The sequence below is a fragment of the Tachysurus vachellii genome, chromosome 9 (genome assembly GCF_030014155.1).
Source record: "Tachysurus vachellii isolate PV-2020 chromosome 9, HZAU_Pvac_v1, whole genome shotgun sequence".
NCBI lineage: Eukaryota > Metazoa > Chordata > Actinopteri > Siluriformes > Bagridae > Tachysurus > Tachysurus vachellii.
This window is the reverse complement of record NC_083468.1, coordinates 12,229,777-12,240,946: the sequence shown is the minus strand read 5'-3', so window position 1 is coordinate 12,240,946 and position 11,170 is coordinate 12,229,777.

Here is an 11,170-nt window from a genome sequence, read left to right as displayed (position 1 = left end):
TGCTGAAGCACCCGAACCAACCGAACCATTTGAACCTGCTGAAGCACCTGAACCGGCTGGAGCAAATGAATCACCTGAACCGGCTGGAGCAAATGAATCACCTGAACCGGCTGGAGCAAATGAATCACCTGAACCGGCTGGAGCAAATGAATCACCTGAACCAGCTGGAGCAAATGAATCACCTGAACCAGCTGGAGCACCTGAACCGGCTGGAGCACCTGAACCAGCTGGAGCACCTGAACCGGCTGGAGTAAATGAAGCACCCGAACCAGCTGAAACACCTGAACCGGCTGGAGCAAATGAATCACCTGAACCAGCTGGAGCAAATGAACCAGCTGGAGCAAATGAAGCACCTGAACCTGCTGAAGCACCTGAACCTTCTGAAGCACCTGAACCTGCTCGAATAAAAGGATGCACCTGAACCTGCTGGAGCACCTGAACCTGCTGAAGCATCTGAACCGGCTGGAGTAAATGAAGCACCCGAACCAGCTGGAGCACCCGAACCAGCTGGAGCACCCGAACCAGCTGAAGCAAATGAAGCACCTGAACCAGCTGGAGCACCTGAACCGGCTGGAGTAAATGAAGCACCCGAACCAGCTGGAGCACCCGAACCAGCTGGAGCACCCGAACCAGCTGGAGCACCCGAACCAGCTGAATCACCTGAACCGGCTGGAGCAAATGAATCACCTGAACCAGATGGAGCAAATGAAGCACCTGAACCTGCTGAAGCACCTGAACCTGCTGGAATAAATGAATCACCTGAACCTGCTGGAGCACCTGAACCGACCGAACCATTTGAATCTGCTAAAGCACCTGAATCTGCTGAAGCACCTGAACCGGCTGGAGCGAATGAATCACCTGAACCTGCTGGAGCAAATGAATCACCTGAACCTGCTGGAGCAAATGAATCACCTGAAACTGCTGGAGCAAATGCAGCACCTGAACCTGTTGGAGCACCTGAACCAACCGAACCATTTGAACTGTCTGAAGCACCTGAATCTGCTGAATCACCTGAACCTGCTGGAGTAAATGAATCACCTGAACCGGCTGGAATAAATGCAGCACCTGAAACTGCTGGAGCAAATGCAGCACCTGAACCTGTTGGAGCACCTGAACCAACCGAACCATTTGAACCGTCTGAAGCACCTGAATCTGCTGAATCACCTGAACCTGCTGGAGTAAATGAAGCACCTGAACCTGCTGGAGCACCTGAATCAACCATATACTCTATGTCCGCATCACCTTTGAGCCATGCCGGGTCCACCTTTTGTTCTCCTGCTTCACAGGAAATCCCACACTCTCAGGAATCAGAGTCCCCCGAACACTTAGTCACGGCTGGAAGGTTCGAACCTGGGTCACTAACCATGCACGACTTCCAAGGTCTCAAGGTCTCATCAAAAACAGTCGATCCTGAACTATTTGCTTCATCTAAGATGGCCAACTATGAACTCTCTGCCTGGCCCAAGATGGTCATTTCTGGGTTCCCTGAGCTCTCTGCCTGGCCTAAACCAACCAATTTGCCTGTGTTACCTGTCCTGTGTTTTGTTTCAATGGCTTTGCCAGCCCCTCTACCTCCTGTCCCTGTTTACAGGCTCGGAACACCTCAAGCACTGCCTTGGATTGCGATGCTGACCAGTTTGCTGAGTTACTCTGTGGCACCACCCTGGCCTCCAGTCCTGCTCTGGTCGCTGGCTCTGCCTGCGGCACCACCCTGGCCTCCAGTCCTGCTCTGGTCGCTGGCTCTGCCTGCGGCACCACCCTGGCCTCCAGTCCTGCTCTGGTCGCTGGCTCTGCCTGCGGCACCACCCTGGCCTCCAGTCCTGCTCTGGTCGCTGGCTCTGCCTGCGGCACCACCCTGGCCTCCAGTCCTGCTCTGGTCGCTGGCTCTGCCTGCGGCACCACCCTGGCCTCCAGTCCTGCTCTGGTCGCTGGCTCTGCCTGCGGCACCACCCTGGCCTCCAGTCCTGCTCTGGTCGCTGGCTCTGCCTGCGGCACCACCCTGGCCTCCAGTCCTGCTCTGGTCGCTGGCTCTGCCTGCGGCACCACCCTGGTCTCCGGTCCTGCTCTGGAAGCTGGCGCCGCATGCTGTACCGCCCTGGTCTCCAGTCCTGCTCTGGTCGCTCGCGCCGCATGCTGTACCGCCCTGGCCTTCTGCTCTGCCGGCTCTGCCCTGCCCTCTGCCGCCACATGGACCTAGCCCGCCTTCCCGCCCCCTGTTCCGCCTCCACTCCACCTCCCTCCAGATCTACGTTGGAGTGTCTGGAATCCACTCCTGGGGGGGGGGCTCTGTTATGAGAGCCATGAGTGCTCCCTCTGCTGGCCTGCAGAGGATTTGCTGCACCTTATCATCAGGACTCTAATTCCCACTATCCATTGCACCACCAACTCAGTACACCTGTTTCCTGTTTGTAATCACCTGGTCTATTTAAGCTCTCTCAGAACTCTCTTACGACGCGAAGTATTGTTAGCCTGTCTGCATACCGAGCGTATTTCTCTGTTCTGTTTATTGCCTCGTTTTTGACCCTGCCTGTTTTTCTTGTTTGTGATTGTTTGCTACCTGCCCTGACCTACGCCTGGATTATTGACCACTGCTTTTGGATTTCCTTTGTTGTTGCTGTTTGCCTGGTGTTTTGACCCTTGCCTGTTTTTGGATTTTGCAAATAAACCTGCACTTGGATCTAACCGTTTTCACGCTTTATGACAGACACAATGGCCATTGTTATTTGTTATAATTTTCTTTTTAAGTAGCTAAATTTTTAGTTTGTAGTACTCTTCCTGTAAACAAAGTTTAGCACATCCATCTCCATCTGGACTTTTTAGGGAGTTTGTTGATAGTTCAGTTCATAGAATGCCAGACTCAGATATGAGAAATGGCTGTCTATGTTAATTAAAAATAGGTTTTTATATTGTTACTTGGCTGCATCACTGAGCTGTCTGTACCCATTTAATGCTGTAAACATTTAATGCTTGTTTCTGGTTTGGGCTACTTGGGAGAGCCCAAGGTGGTCTCCTACTTGGTTGACTTGTCGAATCCATGCACAGATTTATTAATGGAGAAGCAGGGCAGGCAAACAAAAACAAAACAGCAAGCAACTCATAATCCAAAGACAAGTGCAGTTCGAACAGGTCATTGCATTAGCTTTGTTGGTACTGGGTACTGGACTGCTGAGACCACAGAATGTACGGGTTGGCGGAAAAACATCTAAGATTGCCACACTAAGCACAGAGGGTCCCCTGTTTTCAGGGTGCCCAAAGCAGGGTGCGTGCTCAGCCTGCTTCTCTTCACCCTGCTGACCAATGATTGTGTACCCAGCTACAGTGCCAACCACATTGTCAAGATTGCAGACGACACGACTGTAGTGGTCCTCATCACCAAAAACTATGAGGCCAACTACAGGAGCGAGGTGAGCCAACTGGTCGAGTGGTGCAATGACAATAACCTCTTACTTAATGTGGGGAAGACCAAAAAATTGTCATTGACTTCAGAAGCAGACCTCCACAGCACTCACCACTATCCATCAATGGTGCAGCAGTGGAGAGGGTAAGCAGCACCAAGTTCCAAGGGGTACATATCTCTGAGGACCTCTCCTGGGTGAAAAACACCACATTGCTGGTCAAGAAAGCTCAGTCACACCTGTACTTCCTCTGAGGATATCAGCAAACAGAGGAGTGTGCTAGGGAGGAGAACCCAAACATATGCCATATATATATATTGTCGCTGTCAGGTGGAATCCTCGTATCTCCAAAACCGTTATTTTTCAGGAAATTAAAAAAACGCCATACCTTTTCTGAAATGCACAGGGTTTAGTCTGCGTTGCAGTGGATTGTCTTGCGCTAAATTCCTGTCCTCAGACGAGCACCAGAACTAGCGGGGGTCAAGATTTTTTTTTTCTTTGAGCCCAGTGTTTTGAAGACATTTACCTAAGAAGACGTGTTGATTTGTGGCGACTCTTCTGGAGGAGAAATATGCCGTGAAGCTCTCCCGCGGAGTGAGGAAGAGGTGGACAGTTGAAGTGTCCAATGGAGTTATGAGATTTGCACTCAAGCTATTTTCAAGACTTTAGATTGGTTAATAACTTGTAAAAATAATAGACCCACGTGGGGACTGACCAATAGCATCGATATGTGAAAAAATATGAAATTGACAAAATTTGGACATATGAGGTTTCCGCCCGACAGCGACTATATATATATAAAAATGCACAGAAGATGTAGCATAGAAGATGTAACAAAGTCTAGGGCTGAACGTCCTACAGAACACAGTAGCAGAGGGACAACCGTGCACAGGTGCTAGTCTGTACGCCACGGGCGTAACAGTCTCGAAACCAGAAGTTCGATTCACGGGGAATAAAGTAATCCACACAGAAAAAAGAAGTTAATCCAAGCACGGGCAAAAGTAATCCACACAGGAAAAAGAAGTTAATACAAGCATGAGCAAAAGTAATCCACACAGGAAAAAGGTAATCCTAACCTAATCCAAAAAAACGGAAAAACACCCGGCAGCATTGAATGAATAATTTGCGTAGTAAATCCGAGTAATCCGAGACAGGGAAATCCACTCAGATACAAACAGCAGCGAGGCACAGATAACACTCGGACCGGAAGATGGCAGGAGTGACTCACAAATCGCGACGTAGTGACGAGAGATCATCTGGCGACAATAAAGCATGAACGGCGCGCTTAAATAGCGCTGCCGAGTATAATGATGATGTCACAAGTGCGCGCCGCGAAACTGAGCTTCATAGGAGTACGCTGACAGAGGAAGGCGTGTCCCACCTCCCATGATCCTTCTACCGGGGAACCAGTGAGGGCACCCTCACCAACATCAGTGTGTGGTACAGGGGCTGCACTGCCCCCTCTCGAAAGACTCTGCAATGCATAATGAATTCATTCATTCATTCATTTTCTACCGCTTATCCGAACTACCTCGGGTCACGGGGAGCCTGTGCCTATCTCAGGCGTCATTGGGCATCAAGGCAGGATACACCCTGGACGGAGTGCCAACTCATCGCAGGGCACACACACACACTCTCATTCACTCACGCAATCACACACTACGGACAATTTTCCAGAGATGCTAATCAACCTACCATGCATGTCTTTGGACCGGGGAAGGAAACCGGAGTACCCGGAGGAAACCCCCGAGGCACGGGGAGAACATGCAAACTCCACACACACAAGGCGGAGGCAGGAATCGAACCCACAAACCTGGAGGTGTGAGGCAAACATGCTAACCACTAAGCCACCATGCCCCCATAGTGAATTCAGTTCAATTCAATTCAATTCAAGGTTATTTGTATACAACTAAAGGTTAATATAAAGAATAATATAAAGATTAATAGAACACAAAATTCAAGATTAATATTATTAGTATTTAAATGTGTTTGTATTTATACCCAATGAGCAAGTCGGAGGTGACTTAGGCAGCAGTGGCAAAGAAAGACTCCCTTGAATGGTAAAGGAAGAAACCTCGAGAGGAACCAGACTCAAAGCGGAACCCATCCTCTAATGGGTGACACTGGAGGGTGGGTTTATAAATATACAGATATACAAAAATTGTTTTGATAACAATGACCATATGGAGTTGGCATCTCCTCTTAGTATCGCAGAGTCTAACTGGTAAATCTCTATATGCCTCAGGATTCTCACAGAGTCTGCCTCATCTCAGTGGAGGTCCAAAATCTTCGTCGCACGGAAGACAATTGGCGCTGGTACAATTACTGGATGCCTCGGGATGTGTAGAAAGAGAGAAGCAGTGGAGAGGGATTAACGTAGCTGCTGTTCATAATATTAACAAGCACTAGATGATAATGTGCATTTGGTCTGATGTAATAGAGCACAATATTATGGGATGTATTATGTGTATGCCTGACTAAAGAGATGAGTTTTTAATCTAGCCCCGGACACTATCAGGAAGACTATTCCAAAATTTGGGAGTTAAATACGAAAACGCTCTACCACCTTTTGTAGACTTAGATATTCTGGGAACTGCCAGAAGTCCTGAGTTTTGTGATCTCAGAGAGCACGAAGGATTGTAACGTGCTAGAAGACTAGTTAGATACATGGTAGCTAAACCTTTAAGAGCCTTGTATGTAAGTAGCAGCAGTGTAGAGATGATAAAATTGTAGATATATGATCATATTTTCTTGTCCTGGTGAGAACTGGTAACCTATTTATTAAAGATGCAGGACAACCACTTAGTAATGCATTACAATAGTCCAGTCTAGAGTTCATGAAAGCATGAACTAGCTTCTCAGCATCAGATACAGATAGGATGTTTCTCAGCTTGGCAATATTTCTAAGGTGGAAGTTTTTGTAATATGGGCTTTATGGTTTTTACAAGACAAGTTGCTTTCTAATATAACACCCAGGTCTTTCACTTGAGCTACTAGTAACAGTACATCCCTCCAAATGGAAGATGAGTTGTGAGAGCTTCTGTGTACAGGTTTTTGGACTGAAAATTACAGGTCATCCTGTCAGGGGCGCGGGGATGAAATAGACCCAAATGCAGGATAGCTAAAATAAAACAACATTTATTAACTTAAAAAAAAAAACATGTAATATAGACACAGACTAGAGACAGGAAGACAACAGAGGATTCCGTGCTTCTCAAGGCAAGGCGGCTCAACTAAATACCAATCACAACAATTAGACACATTAGGAACAAGTTTGCATAGGCAGGGAGGAAGAGACAAGGTCGGGGCTGACATGTGACACAAAACATAAACAAAAGCACGTGGCCAAAGTCTGGGCTGAGTCCTGACAGTACCCCACCCTCGAGGGCTCCCGACACGCCAATCCATTTGACAGTCCTGACGGGGTCCAGGAGGGGGGAGCAAGGAACACAGTGAGGCAGGTGGGGAGAGCAAGGCACACAACGAGGCAGGTGGGGAGAGCAAGGCACACGGCGGCACAGCTAGAGGGGCCAAGCGAAGTCCACAGCCGAGCAGGAGGGCCGAGCGATGTCCACAGCCGAGCAGGAGGGCCGAGCGCAACCCCCGACACACCGCGAACAGACCCACGTCTCGGAAAAGGGACAAATTCTCCTCCACATAACAAAAAACAAACAACCAAAAAAAAAAAACACTGGGGCAAAACACGAGCCTGCAACACCCCCACGGACAGGAAGTGGGGCGGTGTCCTACACGGAAAACCGGAAGTGAAGCGATGCCCCCGCCTGGACAGGTGCGGGGCAATGTCTCAGGACACGGCAAAAAACCAAACAAAACTCGGGCTGGTGACATGGCCCACAAACAGGAAGTGAGGCGGCATCCCCCACGGAGAACCAGAAGCAAAGTGGCATCCCTCACCGGAAAAATGCGGACTGATGTCACCAAAGCCTCAAAGTCCAGGACAAAAAAAATAATCCAACGAGAAAAAAAAATGCTCCCACAATCGGCCGATCCAGGCTAAAGCTATCCTGCTGGGTCTTGGTCTGGTGGAATCCTTCTGTCAGGGGCATGGGAATAAAATAGACCCAAATGCAGGATAGCTAAAATAAAACGGGACTTAATAACTTAAAAAAACCATGAAATATAGACACAGACTAGAGACAGGAAGACAACAGAAGACAACAGAGGATTCCACGCTGCTCAAGGCAACATGGCTCAACTAAATACTAATCACAACAATTAGCCACATGAGGAACAGGTGTGCATAGGCGGGGACGAAGAGACAAGTGCGGGGAAGACATGTGACACAAAACGTAACCAAAAGCACGTGGCCAAAGTCCGGGCTGAGTCCTGACACATCCAATCTTTTATCTCTTTAATGCACTCAGTTAGTTTGGACAATTCAGCTATTTCATCTGGTTTTGATGAGATATATAACTGTGTATCCTCAGCATAACAGTGGAAACTAATCCCATGCCTTTTAATGATGCTCCCTAAGGGAAGCATGTATATCGAGAAAAGCAGAAGTCCTAGAACTGATCCTTGAGGGACCCCATAATTAATTGTCAATAAACTGGAGGATTCGCCATTTAATTTTACAAAATGGTATCAATCAGACAGGTAGGATCGAAACCAACTTAAAGCCTGTTCATGAATACCTGTGTAATTTTGTAAGCGATTTAGGAGAATGTTATGTTCTATAGTGTCGAATGCAGCACTAAGGTCAAGTAGAACTAACAGTGACATGCAGTCTTGGTGTGAAGCTAAGAACAAGTCGTTTGTAACTTTCTCAAATGCAGATTCTGTGCTGTGATGGGGCCTGAAACCTGACTGAAACTCTTCAAAGATATTGTTCTCCTGTAAGAAGGAGCTCAGTTGAACAGACACAACCTTTTCTAGTATTTTAGAGATAAACAGAAGGTGTGAAATAGGTATGTAATTTGATAGTTCATTGGGATCTAAATTAGGTTTCTTAATGAGGGGCCTAGTAACTGTCAACGTGAAAGATTTAGGCACGAAACCTAAAGATAGCAAGAAGTTAATAATATTACGAAGAGGCTCACCAGCTTTATGTAACACTTCTTTCAGTAATTTAGTTGAAATGGAGTCTAGTGAACAAGTTATTGATCTAGCTGTACTAATCAGCTTGTCTAACTTTTCCTGTCCTGTACTTGTAAAGCACTGTAGTTGTGAGTGTAGAGCTTTAGGTGAGACTAGGTCACAAGATGCTCTCATATGTTGAACATCAACAGTTTTGTTCCTTATACTTTATACTCAATTTTATCAGTGAGGAATCTCATAAAGTCCTTATTACTGAACTGTGATGGAATAGTGTGTTCGGATCAGTTTTTTTGTTAATATAGCCACTGTGCTAATTATATTCTATGAGTTTGCTCAGGTGCTCAGCCCTAGCTGCTTTTAGGGCCTGTCTATAGCTAGACATACTGTCCTTATATGCAATTCTAAAAACTTCTAATTTAGTTTTTCTCCACTTTAGTTTGAGGTTAGGGGTTTCTCTCTTGAGGCTGTGAATATGACTATTATACGATGGTGCAGGTGTTTTGTCTTTTACCTTTTTTAATCAGATGGGGGCAAAAGTGTCTAATGTGCTAGTGAAGAGAGCACCTATGCTATTAGTCATTATATCTAGATCATTTGTGTTTAAGGGTACAGAAAGAAGTTGAGACAGATCAGGCAGGTTAATTGTGAATCTGTCTTTAGTGGTCGGAATAATAGTACTACCGAGTCGATAACGTATTGAGACAGTTAGTCTGTTCTACAGGTAGTGTATACAGTATGAGGTAATGGTCTGTGATGTGTAGTGGAATTTTTTACTTTAGAGATGTTTATAAGGCCTTGTCCTTCTAAGCTTCTATGCTTCCCATGACTGGTAGTTATTGTGAATGGATATTGCAGTTGTTTTCTTAAATCAGCATAAACAGCTTCCAGTAGACCTTCTAGACGGCCTTGGTACGTACAGATTAGCTTGATCAGGAGATTAGCAGGCGATGCTTCTCAGCCAATGGTTGATGATGTTTTGCTTTTACATGTCCTGTTTGTTTGAATCCTGTCTATAAAATCCTGATGTCATCAATGATCGGGGCCTTTCCTCTCTCATGTTACACGAGGAGTGTTGGGTCCTGCTGTGCAGCTCAGCACAATAAATTGTGAAACCTTTTTTACTCTTGCCCATGTCTACCAGTGTGATACTATACTGCACTGCACAGCTGTGGAATGTGCAGAACAGCTAGATTCAAGACAACCACCATCTTCCCTGTCCAAAAGAAGTCTACAGTGACCCATTGTAATGAGGTGCTTCGAGAAGCTCATCATGAGGCACATTAAGACCCAGTTGACACCCTCCCTGGATCCCAAATCACTGAGGCACCTCTTGCTTATTAAATTCATATTTTTACATGAACTATTTGCATGATTAAGGGCTTGATTCTTTGACAGAGAGCTCCACCTTTACATTGAATAGTGACAACATCTTTGGTGTGTGCTTGTCCAACTGTCCAATTCATTTTGGCTCAAGAGATATGCCATTAAGACAGTAAAACTCTTCACAAATCCATGAGGTTTGGTGTGCAAATGTTAAAAACTGAAGTTTTAGAATGTTTGCATTGATAAACAGCATTTCATTTTTATTCATTCATTCATTCATTCATTCATTCATTCATTCATTTTCTACCGCTTATCCGAACTACCTCGGGTCATGGGGAGCCTCAGGTTTAGGTTTAGAGCCTCAGGCATCATCGGGCATCAAGGCAGGATACACCCTGGACGGAGTGCCAACCCATCACAGGGCACACACACACTCTCATTCACTCATGCAATCACACACTACGGACAATTTTTCCAGAGATGCCAATCAACCTACCATGCATGTCTTTGGACCGGGGGAGGAAACCGGAGTACCAGGAGGAACCCCCGAGGCACGGGGAGAACATGCAAACTCCACACACACAAGGCGGAGTCGGGAATCGAACCCCCAACCCTGGAGGTGTGAGGCGAACGTGCTAACCACTAAGCCACCATGCATTTCATTTTTAATTATGTCAAATAAAAGTCAAATAAAATTTGTTTGTTTTTAAGCACACCTGAGATGCCCTAAAAAAGGCAGGCCATGGTTCCAGAAGAGTTGTTACATTTGGGGCTTGAGCCACAATCTCTTGTCTTCTTACACTAACGGTTTTGGTCATCATCCCATGTATATGCTTATTGTTCTTCTTCTTTAACTCCGAGATCATCTCTAGACTTATGTGCTCTAAAGAGTCTCCCCTGTTGGAATAAGTGGTAGGTAAGATAAAATTCCTATTAGGGATGAGCGAGTACAGCATTATCTGTATCTTTATCTGTATCTGTTAACCATATGAATTATCTGTATCTGTATCTGTACTCGGAGTGGGTGGGGCCTAACCCCGGAAGTAGACGGGGCTTGTCTTGAAATGGGCGGGGCTGTTTTATATTTATATTATATAAATATTATATTTTATATTTTATATAACCGATATTTTAAGCATGCAATTGATATGGGTTGATCAGAAATTGTTATATTTATTGCTGATTAGAAAAATATTTAGAGGACAGCATCAGGATTGAGCTTCAGATCAATGGTTTTGATCACGATAGCAAACGAACTATATTACAGAACAAGTTTTGCAACAATGAAAACAAAACAATGCAGTGCAATTATGAAGTAAAATGTAATGAACAAATGAACAACAACTTTATTTTTTAACTTTTAATTTTTTTTTTTATGATCAGTGTGATTTTTT